Source organism: Scyliorhinus torazame, chromosome 2 (assembly GCF_047496885.1).
Source record: "Scyliorhinus torazame isolate Kashiwa2021f chromosome 2, sScyTor2.1, whole genome shotgun sequence".
Lineage (NCBI taxonomy): Eukaryota > Metazoa > Chordata > Chondrichthyes > Carcharhiniformes > Scyliorhinidae > Scyliorhinus > Scyliorhinus torazame.
In genome coordinates, this window is record NC_092708.1 from 379,667,506 (window position 1) to 379,686,823 (window position 19,318).

General features: G+C 51.8%; 1 non-coding gene and 1 pseudogene across 1 annotated transcript; both read left to right on the top strand.

Moving 5' to 3' along the window:
- The first annotated feature begins 377 nt into the window (after nucleotides 1-377).
- Nucleotides 378-558, top strand: LOC140407952 (U2 spliceosomal RNA; annotated as a pseudogene).
- Nucleotides 559-17,133: 16,575 nt separating this feature from the next.
- On the top strand, nucleotides 17,134-17,319 carry LOC140408050 (U2 spliceosomal RNA). Its single transcript, XR_011939995.1, has one exon. It is a non-coding gene; the product is annotated as a U2 spliceosomal RNA (small nuclear RNA).
- The last annotated feature ends 1,999 nt before the right edge of the window (nucleotides 17,320-19,318 follow it).

Genomic DNA, 19,318 nt, shown 5'->3' on the forward strand with positions numbered 1-19,318 from the left:
TCGACCGAGTGTTGCAGACTGGCACATTCCAAGGTCCAGGACTACGTGCTGAGGGACGCACTCAAGCTTGGGGCAGCTGCCGCCAAGGCGCAATGGGGAAAGACCACTGTGTAAAGTCTTTCCAGCAAATGTACACCGAGGGGCGGGTAACAGTGTAAAGCCCCCTCGGTCTGGGCAACCAACACTCCAATGTATAAAACAAACATGCCACTGTAAATATTTAAGAAGGAATTGTAATGTAAAAAGTGATATGTGTACGACAATATCAAAATTGAATGGAAGAAAGTCAAGGCAACATGTAACCCTGCCGGAAATGTACAGTCAAGACAATTTGAAATGTTTCTGTAATGCTCATGATAAATTTTTATGAATAAAGTATATTTTTTTGAAAAAAAAAAAAAAAAATCTGTTCTTATCAGTTTAATATCTGATACGTCCCTTATCTGGGGACCATATATTAAATTGATTTTTGGAGCAGGGAGATGGAATAGGGGCTTGCTCCGTCCACTCCATGCATCGACCTGGTATTGCAGTATCTCCAGCAACGGTGCACACCACCCCTTGATGGGGAATTTCAAACTCAAAAAACAGCTCAAACACATACAAATATACACTTTATTCAGTTCTTTCAGCACACAACAAAATGCTTCGGCAAGTGGCTGCTGCTACTCACCTTCTACCTGGCCCCGGTGTCATGAAGAATGACCAAACGCATCTTACAAGCACAACGGCGAAAGGGAACTCATTCGAAATTGACCACCCATTTCACTCTTGAATGTGCATTACTCGGCTTCTCGGCCTTTTGGCTAAGATCAAGTGTAGTCTCATTTGATTGAGAGAAGCTGAGGATTTCGATGTCGATTGTGGATTGGAGAACTCTGAGGGATTGAAGTCGTCAAAAGAGGAAACGTTTGGAGCTTTGCTGCTATTGGTGGATCTACATGCTGGCCTAAACCTCGGGTTTAGGCCTAACGCCGATACAGTTTCACACCCAACGTACGAGCTATGGATGCAGCTGCATCCCGACCACCAGGCTGGGGAGTGCGAAACACTGTCCGAGTCACAGTGAAGAAAACGGATGGAGAGTCACCTTTGGATCGGATACTCTTCGTGAAGCGGGTGCTGCTCGAGAGTTGTGGGTTTAAAGCAACAGAAATCTTCTGCTTGCAAAACTTCCCCAAGAATGGTTTCTTTGATGTCACCTTCAAGAGCGTCGCAGCGTGCATCAAATTCTTGAACGTCTTCAAGGAAAAAGGTAACCAGAGTCCCCTGTCGATCCTGACTGCGGAGCCTCTGTTTACGCTACCGGCACAGCAAAATCGGGTTGTTACACTGCACACGTACAACCCCCACGTCCCTGTGTCTGATGTGCTCATGTTCCTCGCCAGGTACGCTGAGCTGAAAAGTGACAGCGTGCAAGTGAAAGACACCTTCGGCATCTGGACAAGTGAGCACCAGGTCAAGGTGACCCTAAGAACGGACAGCAACGGAGCCATCCTGCATCCCCCCTCCAATTTCGCTATTGGAGTAAATCGTGGCTACCTCTACTACGTGGGACAGCCACGAGTATGCCACGCCTGTGGCAAAACGGGGCATGTTGCCGCAAACTGCAGTGTGACCTTCTGCAAGAACTGCAGGCAGGAGGGACACATGACTAAGGACTGCAAGGAAGACAAGTGCTGCACCCTGTGTGGGGAGGCCGGCCATCTTTACAGGGCCTGCCCGAAACGCGGGGCGACATATGCACAGATCATCAGCAGCGGAGTCAAAAAGGCGACCAGAGAGGAGGTGCATACACCCTCCACCGAAAAAGACACCACGGTTCAGAATGAGGAAAAGCAACAGAAGGGCCCCCAACAAAAAGAGGAGGCCCCAGCACCTCCTGACAACCCAGCCCCAGCCCCATCTGATGAGGAACACTCAATGGAAGAGGAAGAGGATGGGACAAAGAATAAAGAGCCCTGGGAAACCGTGAACAGGGACAAACGAAAGAGGAAACAAAAAAACAAACTGAAGAATCCCCTGAGGGGTAGTGGCAAAAAGCGACACCTCTCAGCCGGCGCACTTAGTGCCGACACCTCATCCGATGAGGGAAAACAGGGCAAGAATCGGCCTCAAATAAAGAGGCAACGCACGCAAAGCACCAACGTGGAACGGAAGGCACAGACCCCCCAGACTACCGACCGGGAAGAAAACAAGGTCACAGACCAACCCCCGATAGCAACGAGCAGCAACAACCCAGGTGAAGACCGGCCTGCAACCCCAACACCTACTGACTGCCACGACGAACCCCAGGGCTACACCACCCCCCCAATGCATCTGCATCCAAATCACGGGGCCAGTACGGACCAGAACAGTTTTCTCAGCCCTGCAACTGTGCTAAAGTTTGCGAGCACCACCGGCATGCTGGGGAACATTCAACAGCTGGAACAGCCAACTGTATAGACTCTGGACGCTTGAGACTGGTAAATCTACCTTTTTATAATGGGTTTAAAAATTGCATCCATAAATGTGCGAAGCAACAAAGATACTTCGCGGTGTGTAGCCACACTCAACTATTTGGCAAATGTAAAAGCTGACCTACTGTTCCTGCAGGAGTGGGGAATTCCGCACCTCAGCAACTACAGGCGCTGGTCGAGCTGGTGGTCCCACGGGCCATCCATCTGGTCAGGAGGGAACGACTGCCGCTCCTCCGGCCTGGGTATTCTGCTGCGGGGAGGCAACTTCACCATCTCCGACGTTAAGGAGGTGGTGGGCGGGCGCCTCCTCGTAGCAGACGTGAAATACAAAAACACCCCTCTCAGACTTATTAATGTGTACGCCCCGGCCGTAAAAAGTGAGCGGCTGGCAGTCCTTCAGCAACTCCCACTGCTGTTGGCCACCTCCAAGCCGGTCATCCTGGGTGGTGACTTCAACTGCATCATCGATGCGGCTGGACGATCCAGCAAAGCCGACAGCAAATTAGACGCTACGTCCAGACTCCTGATGGAAACGGTAAAAGACGCCAAGCTGCTCGACGTCTGCAGCAACCCTGCAGACGGCGCGCAGCGTAGATACACATGGTCACGGCCAGACGGGTCCGTCCGCTCCAGGATAGACTTCTTTTTTCTGTCCCGAGCTTTCACGGTCAGGTCCACCGACGTAACGCCGGTGTTCTTCTCTGACCACTGCCTCCTACTGGCCGACTGCCACCTGCAGGAAGACCAGGGGGTAGGCAGGGGGACGTGGAAGCTAAATGTAAAACTGCTGACCCCTGAGAACATCGAGGAACTCAGGAGGGATTACAAAGGTTGGAGAACCGTGAAACCCCTCTTTGAGGCCCCACATCTCTGATGGGAAGCAATCAAGGGGAATATCAAGAGGTTTTTCATCCTCAAGGGCGTTCAAAAGGTAAGAGAGAGATGAGGGGTCATGTCCAGGCTCCAGAAAAGTATACAAAATTTGCTCCAGCTGCAGTCGATGGGGGTGGATGTCAAGGAGGACCTCCAAGAGGTGAAGAGCCAGCAAGCCTCGCTCTGCACCTCGGAGGCCTCCAAGGTTATCTTCCGTTCCAGAGTCCGCTCCGTGGAGCAGGACGAAAAGTGCTCACGCTTCTTCTTCCAAAAGGTGCACAGAGAGACCTCTGTGATCAGCAGCCTGAAGGAAGAAGATGGCTCTGAAAAGTCATCGCAGTCTGACATCCTGAGGATCAGCCAATCCTTTTATGCCGGACTGTATGACCTGAAGCCAACAGATAGCACTGTTTCCCAGACTTTCCTGTCGACTATCACGGAGGTCATAGGCGACAGCGAGCTGGAAAACCTGGGCAAACCACTAACTCTGGACGAGCTGACGAAGGCCGTCAAGTCCTTCGAGACGAGCAAAACGCCCGGAAGCGACGGCTTACCGGTTGAGTTGTATTCGGCTCTGTGGGACTGGATCGGCCCAGACCTGCTGGAAGTGTACGAGAGTATGCTTCTGGAAGGCAGCATGTCAGAGTCCATGAGGAAAGGCATCATCACCCTCATCTACAAGCAGAAGGGGGAAAGGGAAGAAATTCGAAATTGGCGACCCATTTCACTGTTGAATGTGGACTACAAAATTCTAGCAAAGGTCATAGCCAATCGGGTCAGGTCTGTTCTGGAGTCGGTGATCCACCCTGACCAGACCTGTGCTGTACCCGGCAGGAAGATCTCTGATAGCCTCGCGCTACTCAGGGATACGATCGCCCACGTGCAGGACAGGGGGGTGGACACTTGCCTCATCAGCCTTGACCAGGAGAAGGCTTTTGACAGAATATCACACACCTACATGATGGATGTGCTCTCCAAAATGGGGTTTGGGGAGGGAATTCGCAATTGGATCAAACTGCTCTACACAAACATCTATAGCGCAGTCTCAATCAATGGGTGGGAATCAGAAAAGTTCCAGATCAAATCTGGAGTCAGGCAGGGCTGCCCTCTCTCCTCTGCCCTTTTTGTGTGCTGCATAGAACCTTTTGCCGAGTCCATCAGGAGGGATCCGGGCATAAGAGGAGTGACGATCCCAGGCAGTGGAGGCATGCAAGTCAAGGCCTCCCTGTACATGGACGACGTTGCCGTCTTCTGCTCGGATCCTGCGTCTGTACGCAGGCTCTTGACCACCTGCGACCAGTTTGAACTGGCCTCGGGAGCCAAGGTAAACCGGGGCAAGAGCGAGGCCATGTTCTTTGGGAACTGGGCCGACCGGTCCTTTGTCCCCTTCACTGTCAGGTCAGATTACCTGAAGGTGCTGGGGATATGGTTCGGAGCTGCTGGGGCGTGCACCAAAAACTGGGAGGAGCGCATAGGAAAGGTAAGACAGAAACTGGGCTGGTGGGAGCAACGCTCCCTCTCCATTGCGGGCAAAACCCTGGTCATCAGGTGTGAGGTACTCTCGGTGCTACTGTACGTGGCGCAGGTCTGGCCCATAACCAGACCCTACGCCACAGCAGTCACCCGGGCCATCTTCAAATTTATCTGGCGATCCAAGATGGACCGTGTCCGAAGGGACACCATGTACAAACCTCTGGAGAAGGGAGGGCGGAATGTACCCAACGCCTCCCTCATCCTGTTGGCCATCTTTGTGTCCAGCTGCATCAAGCTGTGCGTGGACCCCCAGTATGCAAACACCAAGTGTCACTACATACGGAGGTTCTACCTGTCCCCGGTGTTACGAAGGATGGGCCTGGCTTCATTGCCGCGGAACGCTCCAAGTAATTGGACCGTGCCGTACCACCTATCCTTCGTGGAAAAGTTTTTGAAGGAAAACACCTTTGACCACAAGGCAATGAAGCAGTGGTCAGCACGTAATGTCCTCGAGGCCCTCAGGGAAAAGGAGACCATGGAGGACGTTGGATGGTTCCCTGAGCAGACTGTCAGAGTCATCTGACAGAACGCCTCATCACCAGAACTTTCAAACAAGCACCAAGACCTAGCTTGGCTGGTGGTGAGAAGGGCCCTCCCTGTCAGATTCTTCATGCACACCCGAAGGCTCTGCACCAATGCACGCTGCCCTCGGAGTGACTGTGGGGGAAATGAGACGGTCACACACCTCCTTGTGGAATGTGCCTTTGCAAAGAAGGTCTGGAGAGAGATGCAGTGGTATTTGTCAAGGTTTATCCCAAACAGATCTGTGACACAGGACTCTGTGCTCTACGGACTGTTTCCAGGGACACACACCGAGACAAATATCAACTGCTGCTGGAAGGTCATCAACTCGGTAAAAGACGCTCTTTGGTCTGCCCGAAACTTGCTGATCTTCCAGTGCAAAGAATTGTCCTCGACCGAGTGTTGCAGACTGGCACATTCCAAGGTCAATGACTACATGCTGAGGGACGCACTCAAGCTTGGGGCAGCAGCCGCCAAAGCGCAATGGGGAAAGACCACTGTGTAAGGTCTTCCCAGCAAATGTACACCGAGGGGCGGGTAACAGTGTAAACCCCCCTCGGTCTGGGCCACCAACACTCCAATGTATAAAATAAACATTAAAAAAAATTTTTTTGTGGGGGCTCAGGTCAAGCCAGGCTGGGGGTTAGCTATATTTGGCGTTGCAGAAGAACCGGGAGTGCAGGAGGCGAAAGAGGCCAACATTTGGCCTTTGCGTCCCTAGTAGCCCGGCGAAGGATTATACTTATGTGGAAGGAAGCGAAGCCCCCGGGCGTGGAGGCCTGGATAAACGACATGGCAGGGTTCATAAGATTGGAACGAATAAAATTTGCGTTGAGAGGATCGTTTCAGGGGTTCCCCAGGCGGTGGCAACCGTTCCTTGACTATCTCGCGCAACGATAATGAAAAGACAGAAAGGATAGCAGCAGCAACCCGGGGGGATGGGGGAGCACTATTTTGTGTTTTTGCTATTTGTTTTTTCTTTTCAGTTTTGTTGTAAGCTCACTGTATTATTTAAATAATGTTTAATGTATAATCCCTTGTTGAGTTGTAAAAACGGGAAAAACTTTTGTTTGAAAAATTTCAATAAAATATATATTTTTTAAAAAGGACTGAGGTTAAGGTATCCAGATTATATGTCTGTGATTAAGGGTTAACAGCTAGGCAGGCTGTGATGTCACTCTTGGCAGGAGCTGCGTCTCTTTTTAGTTTCGTTTCCAGCCCTGCTCTGGATTCTGAGGAAAAGAGTTGTGTCTCTCAGACTGCCTTCTGAAAGTTTCTCCCCAAGGACTTTGTGAACAAATCCTGAGTGTTAACTTTATTAATGAAAGCCACCCTCGTCCCAGAGGGCCATAGGCTACTCTTCCCTTTGAGAGAGAGAGAGAGAGAGAGAGTGCTGACTTGTGGTGATTTAACCTGTGGGCCACCTCACCTCAAGCGAGGGTCAAGGTTGAGAAGGCGAGGCCTTCCTGGTAACCTCAGCCGGTACGGGAATTGAACTCCCCCCTGTTGGCATTGCTCTGCGTCACAAACCAGCCATCCAGCTGATTCCCCCACACTTTATTAATAAGTGCCATTTGACCCGAGTGTGGATCTTGCCCCATTGAAATTTTAGAAGTAGACGAGAAAGTCAGCGCAGACTTTTTAAAAAAGAACTGCTAAACTGTTCATTGAAAAGCTGTTTTCTCCTTGGATGTCAATGGGGTTAATCCTGTGTTAATAATGTTTGTTTTAATACGTTTTTGTTTTTGTTAGTGGAATCACTCCCAGGCATACAGCATCCTTTCCTCATAGTGTACAAATTGGAAAATTGTTGGGGTTTCTTCTCCGGTTTCCTAATATAAATTGGGGGGGGGGTCTGGTCTGGTACTGTTAACATTGCAATGTTTTAATTCAAGCCAAGGACTCAAAGAGTTGCCCATCTCCACAAAGGAAAAAGCATTAAACAACTAAAGAAAAGCCCGGGTCCCAGGCCCGGTGAGGCACAGATGCTAACCATCGTGTTGTCCCTCCCTCCAGTACTGCACAAAAGGAGTCACTTGCATTTGTAGAGCATCGATCACGAACCACAGGACATCCAAAGGCACTTTACACCAACTGGGACAAAGATCTGCTGTAAAGCGAGAAGGGGGGCAGCCAACATGCGCACAGCAAGGCTCCACAATGTTATAACAATCAGGTGATCGGTTTCTTTTTTATATGTACGTTTAGTGTAGCCAATTCTTTGTTCCCCAATTAAGGGGCAATTTAGTGTGGCCAATCCACCTCGCCTGCACATCTTTTTGGGTTGTGGGGGTGAAACCCACGCAGACACGGGGGGATTGTGCAAACTCCACACGGACAGTGACCCAGGGCCGGGATCGACCCCGGGTCCTCGGTGTGGTGGGGCAGCAGTGCTAACCACTGCACCAACATGCCGCCCCGATCTGTTTCAGAGATCCTGATGGTGGGGGTGAATGTTGGCCAAGGCACTGGGAGATCACCAAAATGTTTTTGCATTCCCCTGGATTAGGGGTTCAAATCCCAAACCACATATTGCAACCTGATTTTAACCCTGCAGCGTATTTTTGGCGTTATTGACATTCAATACACAAAATAGAAGTCAACGCCAATAACTCCAGGGTTTCTTCACCTCAGCAGCAAAATGACTCAGCGCAATAGCTCCTCCGCTTGGCACCGGTCCCCTGCCTCGGGCCCGGTCCCCTGCCACGGGCCCGGTCCCCTGCCTCGGGCCCGGTCCCCTGCCACGGGCCCGGTCCCCTGCCCCGGCGCCCTGCCACGGGCCCAGTCCCCTGCCCCGGCGCCCTGGGCCGGTCCCCTGCCACGGGCCCAGTCCCGGTCCCCGGTCCCCTGTCCCCGGGCCCGGGCCTCAGACAACGCGCGCCTCAGACAACCCGAGACCCAGCTCGAGCCTCCCCCTCCGCGCGCGCAGCCAGTCTCGGAGCCTCGAGCGCGGCTTTCAAACTGATCGCCCCGCCCCCTCCGGCAACCGCCGGATCGGGGCGAGCGCAGGCGCAGTCCTGATCGCAAAGCCTGGTTCACCAAGCAATGGGGGTGAGGAGGGGAGGGAGAAAAGAGGGCGTGGGGGTTGGGATAGAGGGAGGGTCTTGGAATGGAAGGGCGGGGTTTGAAGAGAAGGGGCGGGGTTAGGGGTGGGGCGGGGTTACAGGAGGGGGCGCGGCTCCAGGAGGGGCGGAGTTACGGGACAGGGGGCGGGGTCAGGCAGCGGAGGGGGAGGGGCAGATCGATGGGGATTTGGTGCGGGGAGGGGCAGGGATCAATGGGGTGGGGTTAGTGAGGGGGAGGGGCAGGGATCAATGGGGTGGGGTTAGTGAGGGGAAGGGGCAGGGATCGATGGGGCGAAGTTCGGGAGTGGAGGGGGCGGGGAGGCAGAGGAGGGGGAGGTGTATCAAACAAACATGACAATGTAAATATTTAAGAAGGAATTGAAACATAAAGAGTGATATGTGTATAATATTATCAAAATTGAATGGAAGAAAGTCAAGGCAATGTGTAATTCTGAATGAAATGTACAGTCAAGACAATTCGAAATGTTCTGTAATGCTTATGATAAATTTTATGAATAAATCATATTTTTTTGAATTAAAAAAAAAAATCTGTTCTTATCAGTTTAAGGTGTAGTTTAAGGCCAGCAAGCCTCGCTCTACACCTCGGAGGCCTCCAAGGTTATCTTCCGTTCCAGAGTCCGCTCCGTGGAGCAGGACGAAAAGTGCATTTGATAGGGTGGAGTGGGAGTATCTATGGGAGGTGCTGAGGAGGTTCGGGTTCGGGGACGGGTTTGTTAGCTGGGTCAAACTCCTCTATGGGGCCCCAACGGCAAGTGTGGTCACGGGTCGGCAAAGATCGCAGTATTTTCGACTATTCAGGGGAACAAGACAGGGATGCCCGCTATCTCCATTACTGTTCGCGTTGGCAATTGAACCACTGGCCATGGCGCTGAGAGACTCCAGAAAATGGAGAGGGGTGATTAGAGGGGGAGAGGAACACCGAGTATCACTCTATGCGGATGACCTACTGCTATATGTAGCGGACCCGGTGGGGGGGATGACAGAGGTCATGCAGATATTGAGGGAGTTCGGAGATTTCTCGGGATATAGGCTTAACATGGGAAAGAGTGAACTTTTTGTGATACACCCTGGGGACCAGAATAGAGGGATAGATGGCCTACCGCTAAGGAGAGTGGAAAGAAACTTTCGATACCTGGAGATTCAGATAGCCAGGAGCTGGGGAACCTTACACAGACTTAATCTGACACGACTGGTGGAACAAATGGAAGAGGATTTCAAGAGGTGGGACATGCAGCCGCTGTCACTGGCGGGCAGAGTGCAGGCAATTAAGATGATGGTCCTCCCGAGGTTCCTATTTGTGTTCCAATGTCTCCCTATACTGATCACTAAGGCCTTTTTTTTGAAAAATAGACAGGAGCATCACGAGCTTCGTGTGGGCAGGGAAGGTTCCGAGGGTAAGGAGGGGGTTCTTACAACGTAGGAGAGACAGAGGGGGACTGGCGCTGCCGAATTTAGGCGACTACTACTGGGCCGCCAATGTGGCGATGATTCGTAAGTAGATGATAGAGGGAGAGGGAGCGGCGTGGAAAAGACTAGAGATGAAGTCCTGTAAAGGGACGAGTCTAGAAGCGCTGGTGACGGCGCCACTACCGCTCTCACCAAAAATATTTACCACAAACCCAGTGGTGGTGGCAACATTAAGTATCTGGGGGCAATAGAGGCGACAGAGAGGTGTGCTGGGAGCCTTGATGGGGTCCCCAATTAGGAACAACCATAGGTTTGCCCCAGGGAGGCTGGATGGAGGATTCCAGAGCTGGCACCAGTTGGGAATTAGGAGAGTGGGAGATTTATTTATAGACGGGACGTTTGCGAGCTTGGGAGCGCTGGAGGAAAAGTATAAGCTGCCCCGGGGAAATTTCTTTAGGTATATGAGGGCAGGTGAGGGCGTTCACAAGACAACAGGTGAGGGAATTTCCGCTGCTCCCGACACAGGGGATCCAGGATAGAGTGCTTTCGGGGGGGGGGGGGGGGGGTCGGGGAGGGCAAGGTGTCAGAGATATACCGGGAGATGAGAGAAGAGGGGGAGGAGCTGGTGGGCGAACTGAAAGGAAGATGGGAAGAAGAGCTCGGGGAGGAGATTGAGGAGGGTTTGCGGGCTGATGCCCTAAGCAGGGTAAATTCCTCTTCCTCGTGTGCCAGGCTTAGCCTGATCCAATTTAAGGTGCTGCATAGAGCACACATAACGGGAGCAAGGTTGAGCAGGTTCTTCGGAGTGGATTTTTTAATTTTTTAATTTTAAAAAAATATATTTTATTAAAGTTTTTCAATCACAATTTTTTCCCCTTACACATCAAACAAAATAAAAATAAAAAGTACAAGTAACATGATAACTACAATCTAACAATGAGTAACTAACTAACATGGTAAACTAACCAAATAACATAAAATGAAACTCCCCCCCCCCCCCCCCCCCCTCCCAGAACCCAAACATCTTACCCCCCCACTCCCTCCCTTCCCCGCCCCCCCCCCCCCGGGTTGCTGCTGCTGGTCATCTATCTTCCCTCTAACGTTCCGCTAGGTAGTCGAGGAACGGTTGCCACCGTCTGGTGAACCCTTGAGCCGATCCTCTCAGCGCAAACTTAATCCGCTCCAGTTTTATGAACCCCGCCATATCGTTTATCCAGGTCTCCAGGCCGGGGGGTTTCACTTCCTTCCACATGAGTAAAATCCTACGCCGGGCTACTAGGGACGCAAAGGCCACAACATCGGCCTCTTTCGCCTCCTGCACTCCCGGCTCATCCGCTACTCCAAATAGAGCTAACCCCCAGCCTGGCTACCTTCAGCACCTTCGAGATCACTCCCGTCACTCCCCTCCAATACCCCTCCAGTGCCGGACACGACCAAAACATATGTGTGTGGTTTGCCGGGCTTCCGCCGCACCTCCCGCACCTGTCCTCCACTCCGAAGAACCTGCTCAACCTTGCTCCCGTTATGTGTGCTCTATGCAGCACCTTAAATTGGATCAGGCTAAGCCTGGCACACGAGGAAGAGGAATTTACCCTGCTTAGGGCATCAGCCCACAAACCCTCCTCAATCTCCTCCCCGAGCTCTTCTTCCCATTTTCCCTTCAGTTCGTCCATCAGCTCCTCCCCCTCTTCTCTCATCTCCCGGTACATCTCGGACACTTTGCCCTCCCCGACCCACACCCCCGAAAGCACCCTGTCCTGGATCCCCTGTGTCGGGAGCAGCGGAAATTCCCTCACCAGTTGTCTCGTGAACGCTCTCACCTGCATATACCTAAAGGTATTTCCCAGGGGCAGCTCATACTTTTCCTCAAGTATTCCCAAACTCGCAAACGTCCCATCCATAAATAAGTCTCCCACTCTCCTGATTCCTGCCCGGTACCAGCTCTGGAATCCTCCGTCCAGCCTCCCTGGGGCAAACCTATGGTTGTTCCTGATCGGGGACTACACCGAGGCTCCCAGCACACCCCTCTGTCGCCTCCATTGCCCCCAGATACTTAATGTTGCCGCCACCACTGGGTTCATGGTAAACTTTTTCGGGGAGAGCGATAATGGCGCCGTCACCAGTGCCTTCAAGCTCGTCCCTTTGTAGGACTTCATCTCCAACCTTTTCCACACCGCTCCCTCTCCCTCTATCATCCACTTACAAATCATCGCCACGTTGGCGGCCCAATAGTAGTCGCCCAAATTCGGCAACGCCAGTCCCCCTCTGTCTCTACTACGTTGTAGGAACCCCCTCCTTACCCTCGGGGCCTTCCCTGCCCACACGAAGCTCGTGATGCTCCTATCTATTTTTCTAAAGAAGGCCTTAGTGATCAGTATAGGGAGACATTGGAACACAAATAGGAACCTCGGGAGGACCATCATCTTAATTGCCTGCACTCTGCCCGCCAGTGACAGCGGCTGCATGTCCCACCTTTTGAAATCCTCTTCCATTTGTTCCACCAGCCGTGTCAGATTGAGTCTGTGTAAGGTTCCCCAGCTCCTGGCTATCTGAATCCCCAGGTATCGGAAGTTTCTTTCCACTCTCCTTAGCAGTAGGCCATCTATCCCTCTACTCTGATCCCCAGGGTGTATCACAAAAAACTCACTCTTTCCTATGTTAAGCCTATATCCCGAGAAATCTCCAAACTCCCTCAATATCTGCATGGCCTCTGTCATCCCCCCCACTGGATCCGTCACATACTGCAGTAGGTCATCCGCATAGAGTGACACTCGGTGTTCCTCTCCCCCTCTAACCACCCCTCTCCATTTTCTGGAGTCTCTCAGCGCTATGGCCAGTGGTTCAATTGCCAGCGCGAACAGTAATGGGGACAGCGGGCATCCCTGTCTTGTTCCCCTGTGTAGTCGAAAATACTCCGACCTTTGCCGATTTGTGACCACACTTGCCGTTGGGGCCCCTTAGAGGAGTTTAACCCAGCTGACAAACCCCTCCCCGAACCCGAACCTCCTCAGCACCTCCCATAGATACTCCCACGCCACCCTATCAAATGCCTTCTCTGCATCCATTGCCGCCACTATCTCTGCCTCCCCCTCTGCTGGGGGCATCATTATCACCCCTATTAGCCGTCGCACGTTGACATTCAATTGTCTCCCCTTTACGAACCCTGTCTGGTCTTCGTGTACCACCCCTGGGATACAAGCCTTCATACTCATCGCCAGCACATTTGCCAGCAACTTGGCGTCCACATTTAGAAATGAGATAGGCCTATCGGACCCGCACTGCAGCGGATCTTTATCTCGCTTCAAGATTCGAGATATCGTCGCCTCCGACATTGTTGGGGGTAGGGTCCCCCCTTCTCTGGCCTCGTTAAAGGTTCTTACCAGCAGCGGGGCCAACAGGTTTTTCTATAGAATTCCACCGGGAACACATCTGGTCCCGGGGCCTTCCCTGCCTGCATGTTCCCCAGCCCTTTGATCACCTCGTCCACCCCAATTGGCGCCCCCAGGCCTGCCACCTCCTGCTCCTCCACCTTCGGGAACCTTAGTTGGTCCAGAAACTGCTGCATCCCTTCTTTTCCCTCCAGGGTTGGGACCTATATAGCCTCTCGTAAAAGGTCTTAAACACCTCGTTTATCTTCCCTGCTCTCCGCACCGTGGCTCCCGTTTCATCCCTAACTCCCCCTATCTCCTTCGCCGCTGTCCTCTTTCGCAGCTGGTGGGCCAACAGGCGACTCGCCTTTTCCCCATATTCATATCTCATCCCCTGTGCCTTCCTCCACTGTGCCTCTGCCCTCCCTGTGGTGAGCAGATCGAACTCCGTCTGGAGTCATCGCCTCTCCCTGTATAGTCCTTCATCCGGGGCCTCCGCATATTTTTTATCTACCCTCAAAATCTCTCCCAGTAGTCTTTCCCTTTCGTTGGCCTCCGTTTTCCCCTTGTGAGCCCTGATGGAGATCAACTCTCCCCTGACCACCGCTTTTAGTGCTTCCCATACTACTCCTACTCGGACCTCCCCGTTGTCATTGGCCTCCAGGTATCTTTCGATACATCCCCGCACCCTTCCGCAGACTCCCTCATCCGCCAATAATCCCATATCCAGTCGCCAGAGTGGATGCTGCTCCCTCTCCTCTCCTAGCTCCAGGTCCACCCAGTGTGGGGAATGATCTGAAACAGCTATGGCTGAGTACTCAGTTCCTTCCACCCTCGATATCAGTGACCTACCCAAAACAAAGAAATCTATCCGGGAGTATACATTATGGACATGGGAGAAAAAGGAGAACTCTATGGCCAGTGGCCTAGCAAATCTCCACGGATCCACTCCCCACATTTGGTCCATAAACCCCTTAAGCACCTTGGCCACTGCCGGCCTTCTTCCGGTCCTAGATCTAGATCTATCTAACCCTGGGTCCAGCACGGTGTTGAAGTCCCCCCCCCATTATCAGGTTTCCTACCTCCAGGTCCGGGATACATCCCAGCATCCGCTTCATAAATCCCACATCATCCCAATTCGGGACAGAGACATTAACCAACACGACCTTCATTGCCTGCAGTCTGCCGCTCACCATCACATATCTGCTACCGCTGTCCGCTACAATGTTCCTAGCCTCGAATGACACCCGTTTCCCCACCAATATGGCCACCCCCCTTGTTCTTTGCGTCCAGCCCCGAGTGGAACGCCTGTCCCACCCATCCTTTCCTTAACCTAACCTGGTCCGCCACCTTCAGGTGCGTCTCCTGAAGCATGGCCACGTCTGCCTTCAGTTCTTTTAAGTGCGCGAACACTCGGGCCCTCTTAATCGGCCCATTTAGGCCTCTCACATTCCACGTGATCAGCCGGACCCGTGCCCGCCCCCCTCCCCTGTCGACTAGCCATCACCCTCTCTGGGCCAGTCCCACGTCCCGGTTCCGCGCACCCACCCGTCCCCCAGGCGGCGCATTCCCGCCCCGACCACCTTCTCTTTTACCAGTTCCTTCTCGATCTCCGCAGCAGCAACCCAGTTATCCCCCCCCCACCCCGCTAGACCCCCATCTAGCAAGGTTACTCCCCCCATATTGCTTCCGAAAGTCAGCTGACTTCAACTGACCCCGGCTTCTCCCGCTCTCTCCTTGACCCCCCCCCGTGTGAGGAACTCCCATCCAATTGCGCCTATCTTCCCACCATCATCTTTCTGACGCGGGAACAAGGAAAAGAAACCTTGTGTTCTCTAGAGCCGTCCCGCCCCTCGTGGCGCAGCTCCCTCTGCCGCCCCACTCCCATTCCCCATCCCCCGCCTGAGTCTCTTCTTCCCCCGCACCGGCGCCCACATTTCTCAATGTCCCCCCCTCCCCAATTTACATTTCTATATACATCAGCACTGACGATTCCCCTCCAACATCAGTCCCTCAGTTCTGATCCAGTTTCTCGTTTTTAATGAAGGTCCATGCTTCTTCCGCCGATTCGAAGTAGTAATGCCTCTCCTGGTGCATGACCCACAGTCGCGCCAGCTGCAACATCCCAAACTTCACTTTCTTCTTGTGCAGCACCTCCTTGGCTCGATTGAAGCTCGCCCTCCTTCTCGCCACCTCCTCACTCCAATCCTGATACACTCGTAGCACCGCATTCTCCCATCTACTACTCCGTACCTTCATGGCCCATCTCAGAACCGCCTCTCTATCATTGAAGCAGTGAAATCGCATGATCATCGCCCCAGATGGTTCTGCTGCCTTTGGTCTCCTCGCAGGGACCCGATGGGCCCCTTCCACTTCCAAGGGGCCCGAGGGGGCCTCAGCTCCCATTAGCGAGCGTAGCATCGTACTCACGTAAGCCCCGCCGTCAGCTCCTTCCACTCCCTCGGGGAGACCCAGGATCCGGAGGTTCTTTCTCCGTGATCTGTTTTCTAGGACTTCAATCCTTTCGATGCACTTCTTATGGAGCGCCTCGTGCGTCTGCATTTTGACTGCCCGGCCCAGGATCTCGTCCTCGTTGTCAGTCACCTTCTGCTCCACCACACGGAGCTCTATCTCCTGGGTCTTTTGTGTCTCCTTAAGCCCCTCAATTGCTTGTAGCATCGAGGCCAGCACCTCCTTTTTTAGCAGCTCCACACACCGTCTTAAAAATTCATCCTGGTCCGGTCCCCAGGTCACCTCCGCCGCCATCTTGCTCCTTTCTTCCTTCTGCCACTGCCCTCGAGGATTCTTCGAGATCTGGCCACCACCGCCGATATTTTTCTTTTTCGCTGGGGGGGGACTCCCTGTTGTCTCACCCCACACTGGGTTTTGTCCCGAAAAAATTCCACGTTGGGGCTCTTAAAAGAGCCCAAAGGTCCGTTCGAGCTGGAGCCGCCGAAACGTGCGGCTTAGCTGGTCATCACCGCAACCGGAAGTCAAAGTAAAACACCTTTGACCACAAGGCAATGAAGCAGTGGTCAGCACATAATGTCCTCGAGGCCCTCAGGGAAAAGGAGACCGTGAAGGACGTTGGATGGTTCCCTGAGCAGACTGGCAGAGTCATCTGGCAGAACGCCTCATCACCAGAACTTTCAAACAAGCACCAAGACCTAGCTTGGCTGGTGGTGAGAAAGGCCCTCCCTGTCAGATTCTTCGTGCATACCCGAAGGCTCTGCGCCAATGCACCCTGCTCTCGGAGTGGCTGTGGGGGAAATGAGACGGTCACACACCTCCTTGTGGAATGTGCCTTTGCAAAGAAGGTCTGGAGAGAGATGCAGTGGTATTTGTCAAGGTTTATCCCAAACAGATCTGTGACACAGGACTCTGTGCTCTACGGACTGTTTCCAGGGACACACACCGAGACAAATATCAACTGCTGCTGGAAGGTCATCAACTCGGTGAAAGACGCTCTTTGGTCTGCCCGAAACCTGCTGATCTTCCAGTGCAAAGAATTGTCCTCGACCGAGTGTTGCAGACTGGCACATTCCAAGGTCCAGGACTACGTGCTGAGGGACGCACTCAAGCTTGGGGCAGCAGCCACCAAGGCGCAATGGGGAAAGACCACTGTGTAAGGTCTTTCCAGCAAATGTACACCGAGGGGCGGGTAACAGTGTAAAGCCCCTCGGTCTGGGCCACCAACACTCCAATGTACAAAAACAAACATGGCACTGTAAATATTTAAGAGGAATTGTAATGTAAAGAGTGATATGTGTATGACAATATCAAAATTGAATGGAAGTCAAAGCAATGTGTAACTCTGACGGAAATGTACAGTCAAGACAATTCGAAATGTTCTGTAATGCTTATGATAAATTTTATGAATAAAGTATATTTTTTTTAATTAAAAAATGTTTTTTTAAATCTGTTCTTATCAGTTTAATATCTGATACGTCCCTTATCTGGGGAGCATATATTAAATTGATTTTTGGAGCAGGGAGATGGAATAGGGGCTTGCTCCGTCCACTCCACGCATCGACTCCGTATTGTAGTATCTCCGAGAACGGTGCACAAACCCCGTTATGGGGAATTTCAAAGTACAAAAACACTTCAAGCATGCACAGGCACTTCTACACTTTATCCCCTTTCTTACAATTATCGACTACACACAAAAATTCATGCCCATTATACACATCCCACACACGATTCCAGTATCTCCACCAACCCTATCCCATCTCCCTGCTCCAAAAAACCCTCCTCTATGGGGAATTTCAAAGTACAAAAACACTTCAAGCATGCACATCCAATTCTCCACTTTATGCCTTTTCTTACAATTCTCTACTCAATCACACAAAAATTCATGCCCATTCTCCATATGCCACACACTATTCCAGTATCTCCGCGAAACTTGCACCCCCCCCCCATGGGGAATTTCAAAGTCTAAAAATAGCTTGAGCACAGTTACACTTCTCCACTTTATACTCTTTTCTGATCATCCTCCAGTCAATCACAACAAAATTAATGCTCATTTTCCACATCCCACACACTAAACGCACCACACTCCCTCACCGCTTTGCTTTGCACAACACCTTAACTACCCCTCACGCTGCCTTGCCAAAGCGCTCTTGTATCTAAATCAATTCAGATACTTCGACCAGCTCCTTAATTAAACTTTACCCAGTATGAGTATTACAAAGTACAGAGACAGATATAATGAAACACACTTTATTAAATGTAGTTAATCCATAAATTACCCACTCTATATACAAGAAACACCCAGGAATCGTCTATCCTACCCGCAAAGGTGGTTTGATAACCTGTAGATCTGCTCCCTGAGTCCCTCTGCTTCCTCTTTGCAAAGGTGATTCTCGCTGAATGTTGGTCTGGTCAAGGTCACCTCACACACCCAGCTTCCAGCCTTTTGCTTCGAGTCTTTCCTCATGAGATGTCTGGCTGGAAATGCCTATTTTTATCCTTTCTCCACCTGCCCCTGGCCTTCGGCCAATGGAGTCTCAGAAGGCAGGACCCCATTGCCCAATGGTCTGGTTGATGACCTGTTGACAGGGCACCTGAGGCCGCCCTGGGAGGAGCGATGGATTATCTGCAACTGTGGACAATAGGACAATGCATCTCAAGTAGGTGCGATGGATCACCTGAAGGATTTCAGCTGCTGCTCCAGATATGCCCCCCTCCCCCCGCAGCCAGTCTGAGTTTCGTATATTCGGATTTTGCAGGCTTCTGCAGACGTGGTTTTTAAAGTGGCCAGTTCTTTAATTTAAGATATCCAATTTAATCAACCTTAAAACTAAGCCCTGATTATATTATTACAGTGCGCAGCATAACCAAACACACCTCCCTCCCACCTGGCCCGCCTATTCACTCTTACAAATTCTTCCATCGCCCATCACATACAAAAGTCTGACAACACCCACTAACACGTTAAAAAACACCTTCTTCCCCCTCCCCCCACTCTTATCACACTCCTAAACCACCCTCCAACGTCCCCCACCGGAAATTATTGCTTAACCATTGCTTAATCAACATATTGACAATATCACACATAACGACAGTCTCAGACTAGCGTTACAGACTCTCAGCGGTTGTAGCTAGGCCTAAACAACAAAACAAAGTGAAGCCGCGCAGTATCTCCAGCAGCAGCAGCAGCACATCCCTCCCCGATGAACTCAAAGAACGAACAAACAACAAAGAAAATTACAGCACAGGAACAGGCCCTTCGGCCCTCCCAGCCTGCGCCGATCCAGATCCTTTATCTAAACCAGTCTTCTATTTTCCAAGGATCTACTTCCCTCTGTTCCCCGCCCGTTCATATATCTGTCTAGATGCATCTTAAATGATGCTATCGTGCCCGCCTCTACCACCTCCGCTGGCAAAGCGTTCCAGGCACCCACCACCCTCTGCATAGAAAACTTTCCACGCACATCTCCCTTAAACTTTCCCCCTCTCCCCTTGAAATCGTGACCCCTTGTAATTGATATCCCCACTCTTGGAAAAAGCTTGTTGCTATCCACCCTGTCCATACCTCTCATAATTTTGTAGACCTCAATCAGGTTCCCCC